This window comes from Limulus polyphemus, unplaced genomic scaffold (genome assembly GCF_000517525.1).
Source record: "Limulus polyphemus unplaced genomic scaffold, Limulus_polyphemus-2.1.2 Scaffold2453, whole genome shotgun sequence".
Lineage (NCBI taxonomy): Eukaryota > Metazoa > Arthropoda > Merostomata > Xiphosura > Limulidae > Limulus > Limulus polyphemus.
The window spans coordinates 97249-111780 of NW_013668063.1; positions in this window are offsets into that span (position 1 = coordinate 97249).

Genomic DNA, 14532 nt, shown 5'->3' on the forward strand with positions numbered 1-14532 from the left:
TACTTGTTTTAACTTTAATGTAAGAAACTTTCTGATGAAATACAAGGTCATCTCAACTGGTTAAGTCGGAATGACGTGGTTTGTCACATATTAATATTTGTTAATTCTGTGTAATTTTCTTGTAACCTTTCAACTTCTTTATTTCTCTGCTAGTTCTTAGGACAATAATGTTTGCCGCTTGGTGTAGGTAATTCTGTTCATTATATTGTATCTGACTATTTCAACAGCAGGTAGCGCACAGTTTCTGCAATCACTAAAGTAATTTTATTTTTAATTTGGCTATAGGGGGACATGCCAGTTAACCAAAATATTACTCGAATGAAGTAGTCGGAAGATTCTTAATTATTGAGAAAAGTACAACTGATTTATTATTTTAATCAATCATTCTGATACCCTATTTCGGAGTTTATTTTATTATTCCTTTCCTATATAAACACTCGCATAATATTCGATAACGTTTCGGTCCTTTGGAGAACTTTTCCTACCTATTCTTGCGCCATTAGTGGAAAACGCTCTCCAATTCAGTGCGATAATATATTAAAACATTAAACTATCAGCTAACGTGTAGGAATATTCTGGTTTTTTTTTCTTTTAAATTAAAAAAAGGGGGAGTATGTTAGAAAAATTATGATCCTCGGAAAGAATAAGCAGACAGGTGAAGCACGACACAGTTGTTTGCGTTTTAGACACCACGAGCACTTGGAAGTTTGTCAGGATTTGTTACTTTTTTTCATGAGGTTAGTCAACCCTAGGTCTTAGGATGATGACCTCTTGACCCAGATTTTCATTCATACCAACCCCACCGCAGCGAATCCTGCTGATGTTGTGTTTGACTTTTTTTTGTTTTTTTTTTTAGAGTATCATAACCTGTGGCTACAGCCGAACAGCAGTTACATCATAACATTAGAAGGGCATTAATAAACGAATTGTTCCTAGAAGAGAGAAAATTAACACTAACGTAATAATACGAAAATTATATAGATACTAGTTTCGAAACTTCGTTTTCTCTTCAGTTCAGCGTTTCTTATTGTGGATTTCAACTATTTTAGATTGCTATGCATACTGGCGTGTATTTACCTGATATTCGGATGTTCATACTTTATAAGTGATGGAGGTATGTGTGATTGAAAAGTTGCGATTCAAAGACGCAGTAAAAAAAAAAATCACATTACGTACCGTCTTAAAATACCGACTGAAATTGTTTACCGAGAAAATACCTCTGGTCTTGTATAACCAACCACTGAAAACGCTATTAAATAAAAACAAAATCTTCGGAGAACTACGCGCCATCAACTAGAGAAATACAGACGCACCTAACGCCACGATCTCCACGGCAATTGGTCACAGCAGTCACGTGTGCTCAAGCTCTGGCTCTCCATCCCGAAGCCGCTTGTTCCCTATTCCTTTGGAATGTTTAAGCCATTTTCAAACAGCTATTTTACCATAACTATGTTTTTATTAATACTTCTTATCCGAGTTCTAATTACCCGAAGAGTTTGTTTTATGATAATTCTACGATAACGCGTATTGTTACATGATAAACTGACCTGACCGTTTTGAAGAAAATTCACAAGGTTAAGAAGGGGGATTTTCCCAAGCGGGGTATTTTGATGTATCCTTGGTCATAACAGGCCTTTACAAGCAAAAATAAATCTTGTACTACTCGAGAACTTTACAATGACTTGTGTTATTGTTCTTAAGCTAAAGGTATGCCACAGAATACCTGAATAACAAGTATATCTAATAATATGCAACTGGAGTTCAACAGAAAGAAAATCAGATCGAGGTAAAATATAAGGCCAACGTAACACAATGGAGGCAACTATTGACAAAGCTTACAAACACAAGGAAAAATAATGTTCATTTGGACTTCATGTAAATGCTCGGTATATGACAAGCAGAACTGTATAATTAAAGATAATGAATTAAGTTATAATTCCATTCATACGCTAATACATAAAATAGTTCAAGTTACCAAAAGTGCAGTCAGTTACGTCCTCGTCCCACGGCGTCCTGAGCTATTCTGAATTTCTGATCCAGCAGCCTGCTATATCTCGCTTCAAAGCTCGAGCAGCTTGACTCATTGGACAGGCCGGTAGAGGTCTCTGAGCTACTGCCAGCATGACAGAGCTTTCAAGACGAGATGAGAACAAGTCCATGCTGACTCAGATTTCTACCTCACGCTATTAGAAACTCGAAAACTAATAAACAGATCTCACAATAAGACTGCGTAAAGTCTCACCCATGATGTTCCACATACCAACAGTGATGTTATCTTTTCCATCAACCACCATCCCGATGGTTCTAGAAGATTAGCATCTAAAGGCTCCAATAAGTTGTATAACAAACTGACCCAACGCTATAAAAAAAATCAGAACCGAAAAAACGAACAAAAACGTAGCTGCTATTTTCAGGTTGGACTAACTTCAGAAACTAAATGTTCCACGATCAATTACAGAAATATTAAGTTCGACCAATCAAAAAAATGCATTAGGCCTTCACGTCACAAAACAAATTAACATATATACAGGGTGGACCAAAAATAATGTATCAACATTTCGAATGCTCATATGAACCTACATGCCAGTAAAACGTCTTTATTAACGTTTCACGCAACAATTGTACATTGATTGCTGCATCATTGATTGAGGTGCTCAAACTACACAGTTTTCAACTCTGATTCGATGGAAACCATTCGTTACTTAAATTCGTCAGTGGTTTTGGATTTATTTTTAGACATCCTCCAATATTATCGGAAATAAAACAAACGTTTAGAATCGATAAACAAAAGTTGCATAACTTAAAGGATGGATACATATTTTGGGCCACCACGTATACACATACACAATCATTAAGCAGTTGATCTGCTATATACTTTCGAATAATGAAACCGACCAAACGTCATAACATTATTCTCATACTTAAATTAATATAGGTTACTATATGGTGAAGTAAAGGGATTCGAATCTCCAGAGATATTAAGTTCCTTCGTGACTTTTTTCTTATAATATTATAAATGAAGATTAATAAGCAAGTACAATAATGTGTAAATATACTTAATAGGCTACTCTTCAGATATGCGTTGAATTGCAACACAACATGAAGCCTTAATATATTCCTTGCCAAGAAGTCAGAGAAACGATCAAAATAAATCATTGATACACACACAAACCACAAAATTTGTAGAATATTCTATAAAAAGTAGCAAATAAGATTTTTTAATTCAGTATTTTCAGTCTTATTATACGTTTCTAATTGAAGTCCTACATTAAAAACAAAAACCTTTAAACGAACAGACTGGTGAAAGTTCCGGTTTAGCTCCTATTTTCTTTTCAGTGCTTAGTTCCCATTTTCCTTACTAGTGCGCACCGAAAGTACCTATACAGTCTATGAATTATTGCCATACGGTTTAAAATAAGTCGCATAAATTACTTTGCTGGGAGTTTGGTCAAACTTTTTTTTTTTTTCAGATGAGTGGAAAGATAAGGTTCGGATTGGCGACACGAAAGTTTGAGGTTCAGAGTTGTAAGTCTGATTTTATAGAATGATTTATTTGAGAACATGGTGCCTTATTCCCAGGAGTTCTTTCAAAGAAATGTCGTTGAATACAGCTAGAAATTAGGCCTAGTTATTCAACACAGCCTTATACTGAGGATTTATTTTAGCTTAGAAAGGTGGGGATTTCCAGTCTTTAACTTACGTTTGAAAGTAGTTTCATCGACCTCTTAACTTGTATTATATGTTATTCCTCATCATATTGTTTTATTAATCCTTGTGTTAAGCAGGAAAGAAACTTACTAAAGCACTTCCAGGAAGTGCATGCAACTGCGACTGTGAAATATAAAACGTTGGCGCCCTCTGTCGTATGTTTGTTATAATGGCATAATTAGCATAGGTTTAATGCTTTATAATTTACAAAAAAAAGAAAACAAAAAAAACAACCTTATCTAACCGCTACATTTGTATGAGAGCAAAGTACCGGGACAATCTTTCAATGGCGATAATTAATTTATTTGCAAATCTAATTTCAGTTATAGAATTGAACCACGGTTAAAAATAAAATCGCAAAAACTAAAGAATGTTTTAGTTATACTAGTTGAAACAAGTGGTGATCAAAAAGAAGTTTAGATGAATGTAAAGTGCGTAAATGTTTCTCAAAAAAGGTTTAAATTTCATCTCTCTGGATATATTCCAAATCGCAGAATAAAATACGGATATGGCCAAAAATGAAAGAAGATTCTACTGCAAAGCAGACAACCAAAATATGATTGCGAAATACAAAAATAGGGTTAAAACGTATCTGTTCTGCCGCATTTTAAAAGCTTGTCCACAACTTGCTATTCCTAATATTTCAGGGGGATTACGGTTCGGTCTAATGATGTCTTGCTGCGTACAGGCGGCGGACCAAATCTGAATTGGTTATGGTGATTGGGGCACCGACAACTGAAAACTCCTTATTCACTATGTTAACCCCGACGACCATTGAATTCAAAGTTGAAACAGCGACGTTATCTTGTATACAAGACTCTGTTCTCCATTGAGAGGCACTCCGCTACCGGGTTCGAATTGGGGGCACATGCCCTAGTACCCCCCTCCCACCCAATTCCGCTGCTTATGATTCTGCGATTGTAATAACAATAAAATATTATATGAAGTAAATTGTATACTTTACTAACAAAATGGTTTTTATCAACTTAAGAATGACAAGAGTGAAAATGTTTGAAGTATTAACTGGATGAAAGTCCCAGTTTCTTCAAGTGACGAACGTGTACACTTAAATTTTGGTTACTGAATTTTCGTTTTTTGTTGAAACAACTGGCCATACCATAAACCCATATTTACGGAATTCCATCGCAAGATCAATCCGGCACCATTTATCCTTCTGATCTAACAGTATACCTAAAGTTGCCAAGCAATATATACTTATATTTTATATTCACATTGAACATTTTACGAAACACAGCACAGACTTAAGAAACTAAACTAGGTTCAACAAAACTGTACAGCTGTACAGTTTGGCTGTTCTGTGTATACCCAATACCGTTTTTCAATATACTCTAGGGACAGGATACTGTTCTAATCAGTCAACCCAGAAGTCTTAGTATCTCCGAAGATATATTTATATACTCTTTTAGAATTTTCTCTCTAAAGATACCATAAATAACTAAATAGGAATTTGAGTACACTGACCTCTCACCAGGAGGCAAAGCATTAAACTATTGTGAATATGATACTGTTGAACTGCAGATGAGCCCCTCACGCGAGTTTTCCCGGGAAGACAGATACGTTATGCAAACAGTCAATTTACTGGCGACTTTAAGACGTACAAGATAAATAGGACTGACCTTCGGGATATTAATTCTATTTGAAACAGAATCCAAACATGCTCCAGAACTACACGAGAGAGAGAAAAAAAATCCATATGTAATGACTTTTTTTTGTGTGTTTCATTAAATACATTAGCCGAAACCTGAGTTTTAATTAATTTCAAGTTATTTTTATGCCTAAACGTTCGAAACTACTCTTTCCCGTTACACTTATATTTTTAGATTTTTTTGTGGGGGTGAGGGGGTAATGACCTTCGACCTAAAGGACTATCAATCACGTGGGCGACGTCTGGATAACATCAGCGTAGTCGATTTACTTATAACTTTATAGTCGGTAGGCTGCTGAAAGCCAAGCATGGTGGGGCGAGGGATGGGGAGGTACAGACGACAAGAGTAGTACATTCTTTTGGAGTGAATCACTAGCCCCCTATGGCACAGACGGCAAAATACACACACACGTCCCTACCTCGGGTCCCGCCAGAAGCGCTAATGACTCAGGTCCTTCAAATGGAACAAGCTCGTTATACTCAACATCGAGGACAACACATTTTACATCAGTTTAATTACAGTATTTCAGGGCACGAATATTCGTAGTGTAGGGAGGAAAAGTTAACCTCTTGTGGTCCCATTTTTGGGATAAAAAAAATATAAGTATGAGTTTGAATGTGAACGTAATGTTGGCTGATTTGACACACATCGTCTTAAAACCTTTGGTTATCTGAAAGGGTGTGACGTTACAGAACAAACTTGCACACAAAGTATATTACACGTTAGATGGCGACACAGATCTTTGCCCTACAAACAGAGTAACTACCGCTGGTCAGAGTGAAATAACACACACACGCGCGCTCCTTTCAACTTTCATGTTTATTAGTTACTTATGAACTGCTACCTTGATTGTTTTTTGTTTTTTTTTGAAGACTCATAACTAAGTAAATTAATATGTGGTATTATACACGGACTGTTCTCTACCTTAAACTACTTTTTTCAGCCATCTTTATAATGTTGACTGGTGAAGGCTCCCGTAAAAGTGCCGAAAGCTTGCAAATAAAAGTATCTTAACGTAAAGAGACGTCTGTGTATAAGTCAACAAACTGCCACCTTCCCGATTTCACACATCCTTACACAAAATTTATTTGTACCGAAACGTTAGTACACACTGCATAACTATACGATTTTGGTATATGAATGTTCGATAAGGCTTGGTAATCTTAAAATGTGACAACGCCCGTTACCCGGAGCAAGGCGTTAAGTTAGCAGTTTTAGTTTCGCGACGTTGCTACTTCACAAGGACCGAATATGCGCCATCTTAATTTGATTGATGCGAGCCTATTGGTCTTTGGCTCGAGCACGTGGCTGTACTTCGAGATTCCATAATGAATAGTTCAATAAACTCGTGGAAACACCGAGCTTAGCGTTTCTTCTTATTTCTCCTATTCTTAGACCTGTTCTCTCTCTCACTCACCAAATGTATTATCCCAGATCAAAGAACGTTATATAACACTTTCCTCTTAAACGGTTTAGATAAAGAAGTCTTTCTCAGTTTCTTCATCTTATTAGCTGGACATCTTTATACCCCACGTTTCCATAATCGTGTCGACGCTATCCTCACACGAGTTTAACAAAATGGAGAAAGAGACGAGTTACTACGATAGTGTAGGCTAGTTAGCATTAACAGTGTTCTAGGAATTCTATTCCGGCCACAGTGACGTAAGAGTTTATATTGAAATAGGAATAAACGTGTGTTTCAGAGTGTTCCAAGTTCATGCAACTTCTATGAAAAAAAAAGGGGGGGGGATCTGAAACTTATACTAGCGCTACACACGTTTGTCAACAGTTTTGATGCCACTTTTAGAACTGTTAAACAAAGTGACGCATACAGACCTCTACATTTAGAGGGCGCAACCAATCAATTTCCTTCAATCAATATCGTGCCCATTGTAGTTATGCTGACACTACAATCCCACCCACCCCTCCTAACCCCTACATCTTCTCCGGATGTAAACAACGTCTGTGTTTCGTCACGCTTTACCGCCAAAGTGGGGCGTATTTCGCTTCCTGCAGTATTTGATCGGAAATAGTGGACAAGAGCCACTCATTGTTAAGAATACATAATTACAGACTTGATCCATACACCACAGAGATATCTAGGGGTCATTATTTCAAGTTAAAAAAAAAAAAATTCGGTTCTTTGAATGTCTAAATATACCGCCAATGTTTGAGACTAGGGGGGAAGAAACACGAAACTTTTATGAAAATGTTTTACACATGTTAAACTAGTACACCTTATTTCACGTGATAGTTTGTCAGCTATAATAAAATATTCAAAAAGTACTCAAGCTAAGGCAACTGTAAAATTCCCAGTTGTGTACTTTTTGACAATTTCTTGCCCAAGGTACAAAATGCTAGAACTCCCCCCCAACTCAGATACCCCCCTTGCCATCCCATAAAATACACAACTCAAATATAAAATTCAGGATTGTTGCTTTTATCAAACAATGAACAATAGTTGTAAATCCTCCGCTTATCCAGAATATATTCGAGGAAAGAGCTTAAAAAAAAAACAACAACAACATAGTAAAGAACGGATGTAAATACAGTCAAATACGCCCAAAACATTTTTAGGGCATTAAAAATAGCGTTTCGACCAAATGGTCTTTATCAGAAGACAACAAGATCAATTACTGATTAATAATTGTTGCTTCATAAAAGCAAAGAGCGAAAACATAATTCAGTCGAAACAAACTTGCCGAAACCAAGCACATATACATTTTTTATATATACGACACGTGGCGAAACCAAGATTTCCTTTTAGTTCGCGTTTCGCTTATACTTACGTAATGTTATCGCACCTTTTATTTTTGTGCATGCTGGTTTCTTAACCGTAGCTATATATACATGTTCGTGTCAGACTGGTTATTTAGACCATTTACTTTAGAAATGAGTTTGGCAGAGTGCTGTATATTCCATTTTCATTCACCATTTGATTTTGTTTTTATTTCTGTCGGTGTTCCCGTTACGTTTACGTCTGCAAAATATATTTAGACGGGATTATCAATTCTTGCCCGTTTCCTTGCATGTTTATTTACTGCACAGACAGAACATACAATTCATGTGTTACCTGTCAAGCTATTTAAATAGAAGATTTACATCAGAAAGTGATGTGATGGACTGTTTTCACATTATTTTTACACTACACATTCACACTATTTTTACACTACAAATTCACACTATTTTTAAAAGTCGTGTTAGCAGGAAAGTTTTAATAAACTACAAAAAATAATAGAATTCCATTTTAAAAAGTAAAACGCAGATATAACAAGACCTACTGATTCAAATTACTATTTTTTTTTCTAAGCAACATAACATGAAAAACATTCCACAAGTCTCCAAGCGTCCTTTTCTTCCATTTTAAAAACAACAACAAAGGTCCAGGATACGTACATCCAAAAGCCTTAGAAGCGAGTCAAGCGACCTAACCACCAGGCCATGCCAGGTCCCGCCACTAGTACCGGTGTTTGCTTTATTCTTATTGTTATTCAACTGTTTCCATTCTGTTTCTATAATAATAGTACTAACAAATGTTATGATTTTTAGACAATTTTTCAAAAGATTAGAAAGCTTTAATTACGGGTATTAATAATATAGGTCTCTGGAATGATAACATCATACACATACCACTGTTTATGTAATGTAACAGCCTGAATGAACATTAGGCCTACATGTTCAGTTTTCGGAATATCGGGCTGTAAGCATTTAGGTTACTTTAGGACTATATGGTCGATATTTATTAGTCCAAAATAATACATTATTGCAGTGGAAATCTTTTCAAGTAAAAAAGTTGGTTAGTGTTACACAGATAACGTAAAACTAAAATTTGTGTATCATACCATTATTGAAAAAAAAAATCGTTAAAATGGGGAAGTTAAGTAGTATCGTTGACATCATATTATTAAATTATATGAATAACTTTTTCTACGTATTTATTCTCCAAGTTTTCGAATTTTGTAAGAAACAATTGTAATTATCAGAAGTTGTATTTTACAAAATTTACGTTGTTCTAATTTTATGTTCTTTGACTATAAATGACGCTACTTTAAAAAAAAAAAAATCACTAAATACTGGGATTTTACCTTGGCTAAGTATATATGCGTGTGTGTGTGTGTTTTCCCTTGGTTGGTTACTAAGTGTTTGTGTTGCGTCTATAACTATACAAACATGCTTATGAGCATTTCAGACAACGCTGACTTATTTGAAAAACCGGTAAAATCATTCACTGCTTCCAAACCTCCAACAATGAACAAGGTTTGAAATATTCACACATCACTGCTTATGTGAAATGCGTTTCCTGTTAGGCATAAGGCACGGTAGATGACGCACTACTAATTGTATGTTAACAACTATACTTGTCATTAGTCAAATATATATATATATATATATATATATATTTCATCTTACAAAATTTGTAGTACATGCTGGAGGGTTTTACACATTTTGATAAAAAAAGTTACCTTTATACTTCAAATAATTATAAGAGAACGTTTTTATTTTAATCGACGTCTCGCCTTTGTGGCTTCTTTTTCACATGCAGAAAGTTCCAAAAAAATTAAGCCTAATTGTTATGTTGTCCAATCAAAATCCATAATCGTAAGCTACGTTGCCGCAGCTGTCAAAACGAAAGGCGAAACATCGGGTAAAATAATTATCTGGAGTGTAAAGGTCGTTTCTATTTATAAATTTATTATCAAAATTAGTTAAATATAATTGTGATCGCCTTGAAAAAGGCGTGCACACCATATGTTATTTGCATGTTAACTTTGTTAATATGAAATAATGTTAAATTGAAAATTATCTATTTGTATACAATATGTAAAAAGTAGGCCTTACGCCCGAAAACGTAGTTTTAGAAATCGTATTTCAATTTTTTAAAAAGACTAGAGCGACCTCTGATATTATTTATATTCATAATTAACCAAATATAAGATATATATATTTATTGATGGTCGCGCAATATAAATTTCAAATATAATACTGCTGTTTTAGTCTTATAACGGCAATGAAAACAGTATGAAAATCGTATTCAAAACGCAAGTGAAAAGTAAAGTACTTGTCTGACGGGCAAAGTATGATGCCAAAACTTTGCCCCGAACATCGGGCATTATGAATTGGCTACTCACCGAATTTCCTTGCGTCTTTACTAGATTTAAAAAAAAAAATCCCATGTGTAAATAAAACCATAAAGCCGTTAAAAACATACGAATAATTTTTGGAACTGTGTTGAACCCTGCTTGAATTGTTTAAGATTTGTTTAAACGTTATGTATATACATATATATAATCAATAGTTAAGCACCAGTAAATAATTACTCGAAAAATAATTCGCATTATCTACATATCAAATTTAAGTGTTTCTTTGAATACTGGGTCACGCCATTCACATAATCTCAAACCCAGGATGTTCGATACTGCTCAAAGCCGTAACACGAGTTTCTAGTGGCGCACATTCATATTCTAAAATACGGCCGAATAGTTTCATGAACTGTTAGAGACCACATCTGCGTCGACTGTCTTGGTATTAATCACTTCTACACAGAGTGATTGTTAAATACAAATAGAGAGGAAACTCAATATCATCTTGGTGTATTCGTTTACAAATTTATATCACGTGCTGAAGTTGGTTACAGTTTAGGGAGTGTACAACACGAGCTTACAGATATGCCAAGTCTCAAGCTTTGACCGCTAGTCTTATGGAATTTGAACCCTTGTCACATCCTAACGGCTCAGAGTATAAATCTTACTCATTCAGGGACGGCGAGATAGCTGCGGCTGAAGCTACCTCAAAAACGTGCCTTAGCCTCTCCTGTACCCCCCCCCCCCCACACACACAAAACAAAAAACGCTTTCTGTTAAAACTGATCCCCTTCCTAAATATTACAGTATGTTAGCCCATAAGATGGAGCTCCTCATCCCCCTCATCGGGGAGAGTAGGTCGATGCTCCAGCACCCATTTTATTTTCAGTCACTAAGCCTTAATTATTCCGTGTATTATGAATATTGTGCTAACTGAGGACTATTGAATGGTATCTCGTAATGACTTCGTTATTTATAACCGATCACTTATGAATAAAAATACGAACTTGTATTTATATTTCTATGGATTAACGTTGTTACTCAGGAGATGGAGATATAGAAGTTTTTTCTGAGGGATCTCATTTTGAAACTGATGCTCCATGCTTATTATATATAAAACTTCCACGATTCGTTTCTTTATTGAAATATTACTGATTCAATACGAATAAAATCATTGATATTTATTTAGCCATGGTTACCGAATTACGTCTATATAGTAATCATAACCTATTGGCATTAAAAAAAAAGAGAGAGAGAAGATAAATATATATTATTTACATTTATTTAACATACTAACGACATCTATCCCAAAGCTGACATGGAGTTATTATTAATTTTTATTTTTTTGGTAAAAGCTAAGTACTGGAACATTGATATATAGGTTCAAAATGATGTGGGTGGGGCGATGGAGAAGATACGGAAAACTAAGATGTTATTGTTATAAGACGGGCAAGGATGTTCATATTGGTTTTAAAACAGAAATAGAATTGTGGTGATACGCATTGTAACAATTTGTTTTTATGTTCTCAGTGGAAGACTGAGACTTGTACAAAGAAGCACAATTTTCCCATAATACCGTTTCGTTGCGCTGATAACGCTAATTCACGATGTCTCAATTATCCCTTCTAAGTTCAATCAATTCAGTCACGAACCAAAATGGCATTACGAGTCTTCGAACTTGAGGCTGAGCCATGCAGGTTTTACACGTGCGAAATGATCACGTCACGGACGACTGCTTCCGCCGGACGCTTCATCAAGTATAATTAACAAACATCTATCAACAAGAAAGGCTATGCATGAATTGAAGACGAATGCTGCTTATATTGTTCCTTTTGATTCGAACTTTACCCCACGATTGTTACTTTGGCTTCGTAGTTAGTTCAACTTGGCTGGCACACTCATACAAGAAATAACGGTTTAAAGTCTAAAGAAGTAGTGGCTGTTAAGTGCGAGTTTTCACAGTATGCCCTAAAATTAATTCTGTGTGGACTTTAAAACTTTCCACTAACATTTAATGACTGTGCATTACGGATTACATTAGTTCTGTTTACGATACCATGCATTAACAATTCAAGTTTTCCATAAACAATGTTTTTATTGACAGTTTAATTTTTACTTACTGACTTTACGAATTTCTGGAGTTGAAATGAAGTTCACGGAAATGTTGGATACAGAATTCCTTTAAAAACTCTTAAAGGAAACTGAAAAAAACTTCAGATGAGCGCATTTTTTTACTGAGAAGTAATGAGATCTAAACTTACCTAAGATTTATCCATCTCTATATTAGTTATCTTCAGAACAAGTTAGATCTATTTCTACACTTGAATTATTTTATCAAAACGGATTCACTATGTTTTTAAGGTTCTTAAAAGGTCCTGTTCATTCTAGCCACAGTATTTTGCACTACTACTGATTAAGGATTTCAATATTTGTTTTACAATCTCTCTCTTAATACTTACATATTTAAAGTTTTCCCTTTCTGAAAAAAAGAGGTAAGTCTATCAATGTAAAAATGTTTTTTTTTCCTCCTTGTGATGATTTATTTGTCGGGTGCGTTTCTTCAAGAAACACTTCGTTTATTAGGGAGAAATGGAGCTTAATATAAAACTTTATATCTTTATAGGTTGACTGAATAGTTTCTTTTCACCAAAATCCAATATTGTGCTTTGTAATAATGGAACAATTTGTTGGGCATTATTCAGTCATTTATTTACACGGATTGCTAAGCAATACGATACAAAAACTGAAACCTATTAGACTTTAGCGAACTCAGTCTCTACTGTTACCACGGCGATAATGTTAAGTAATAATCGTAAGTGCTATCTTTGAAAAAGTTAACCATTTAACGAAGAACGAATTACCGAAAACTACGCGACGTCCGGCTTCTTCTATGGATAACTTCAGAAAGTAATGTAAAAAAAAAGTATCTTACAAAACTAATATCAGGTAACACTTCAATTGGTCGGATCTTGCAAGAACGAGTGGAAGTGCTGGTCTTCAACCCAACAAGGCGATGGTCAGAAACAGTGGATTCAGTGTTCTCAATGACCTCGATACGTTTTTAAAAATAACTTTGAAATTCCATATTTTATTTCATAAAACAAGTATTCTAATACCACTCTTTCACACACCGTATGGAGTTCTTTTTGTGAAAGACAGGTATCACTGGTTGTCATCAGATATTAGACAGGATGTGCTGATGTAACGTGTTGACCAGCTTATCCCATTTTGAGTTTTAGAATGAACACGCTAGTTCATTTTACACTAGCCAAACAACTTAATCACACCCACATGGCGTAGTCCGATGTCATTAAAATAAAACAATAGATTTTATTTATTAATTTCTGCTAGAAATGTGTTTGAAGTATAACTGGTAACCTATGTCTTGAAACTAATAAAAGTCCCTTTGGAGTGGCCTCATTTAAGCTATGTATATAAAAGATAACGCGGTGGGAACGTTTCTATATTTAGAAATGCCATTTTGCAGACATATCTTGGTCACACGTACGTCCCAGGCAATGGGGAGAAGGGTGGATGGGTGTAGACTATGTATTTAATAGGGTCCAACGGTTTGTCGTGGTCCAGTGTAGAGTATACAGGGAGTATCTATACACACACAAAAAAAAGATACCATTAAAAGTTGTAATCATTGCTCGGTAAGTGTGGACTTGTATTTTGTTATACAATTAACTGGAGAATGCAGAATTAATTATTTAGTATTCAATTACCTTAAATCAGTTTTTATTTGGACACGAACTAAGAATTCTCAATTAGTGTTTTGATTAATTACACTTTTTTTTTCTTTTCGTGTTGATTCAAGTCATTAAGGAATGCGCATGTATTAGGTTCCCGTGTCATTGGCCACTGCAGAATGCGGACTGCAGAGAGAGCTTCTCGTGTGCGTTATCTGGGTGTGTACAATATTTTTTTTGGTTCTTTCTAAATTACCCAGCTAAAGCTTCATCTTATTTTAGTTGCTTAACCTGATTTTATTTTGGCACCTGGTAGTGTAACAAGAATTACAGTGTGCCCGTGGTTTTAAAATTATCCATGAAATATTTTTTTTTATAGAGTTC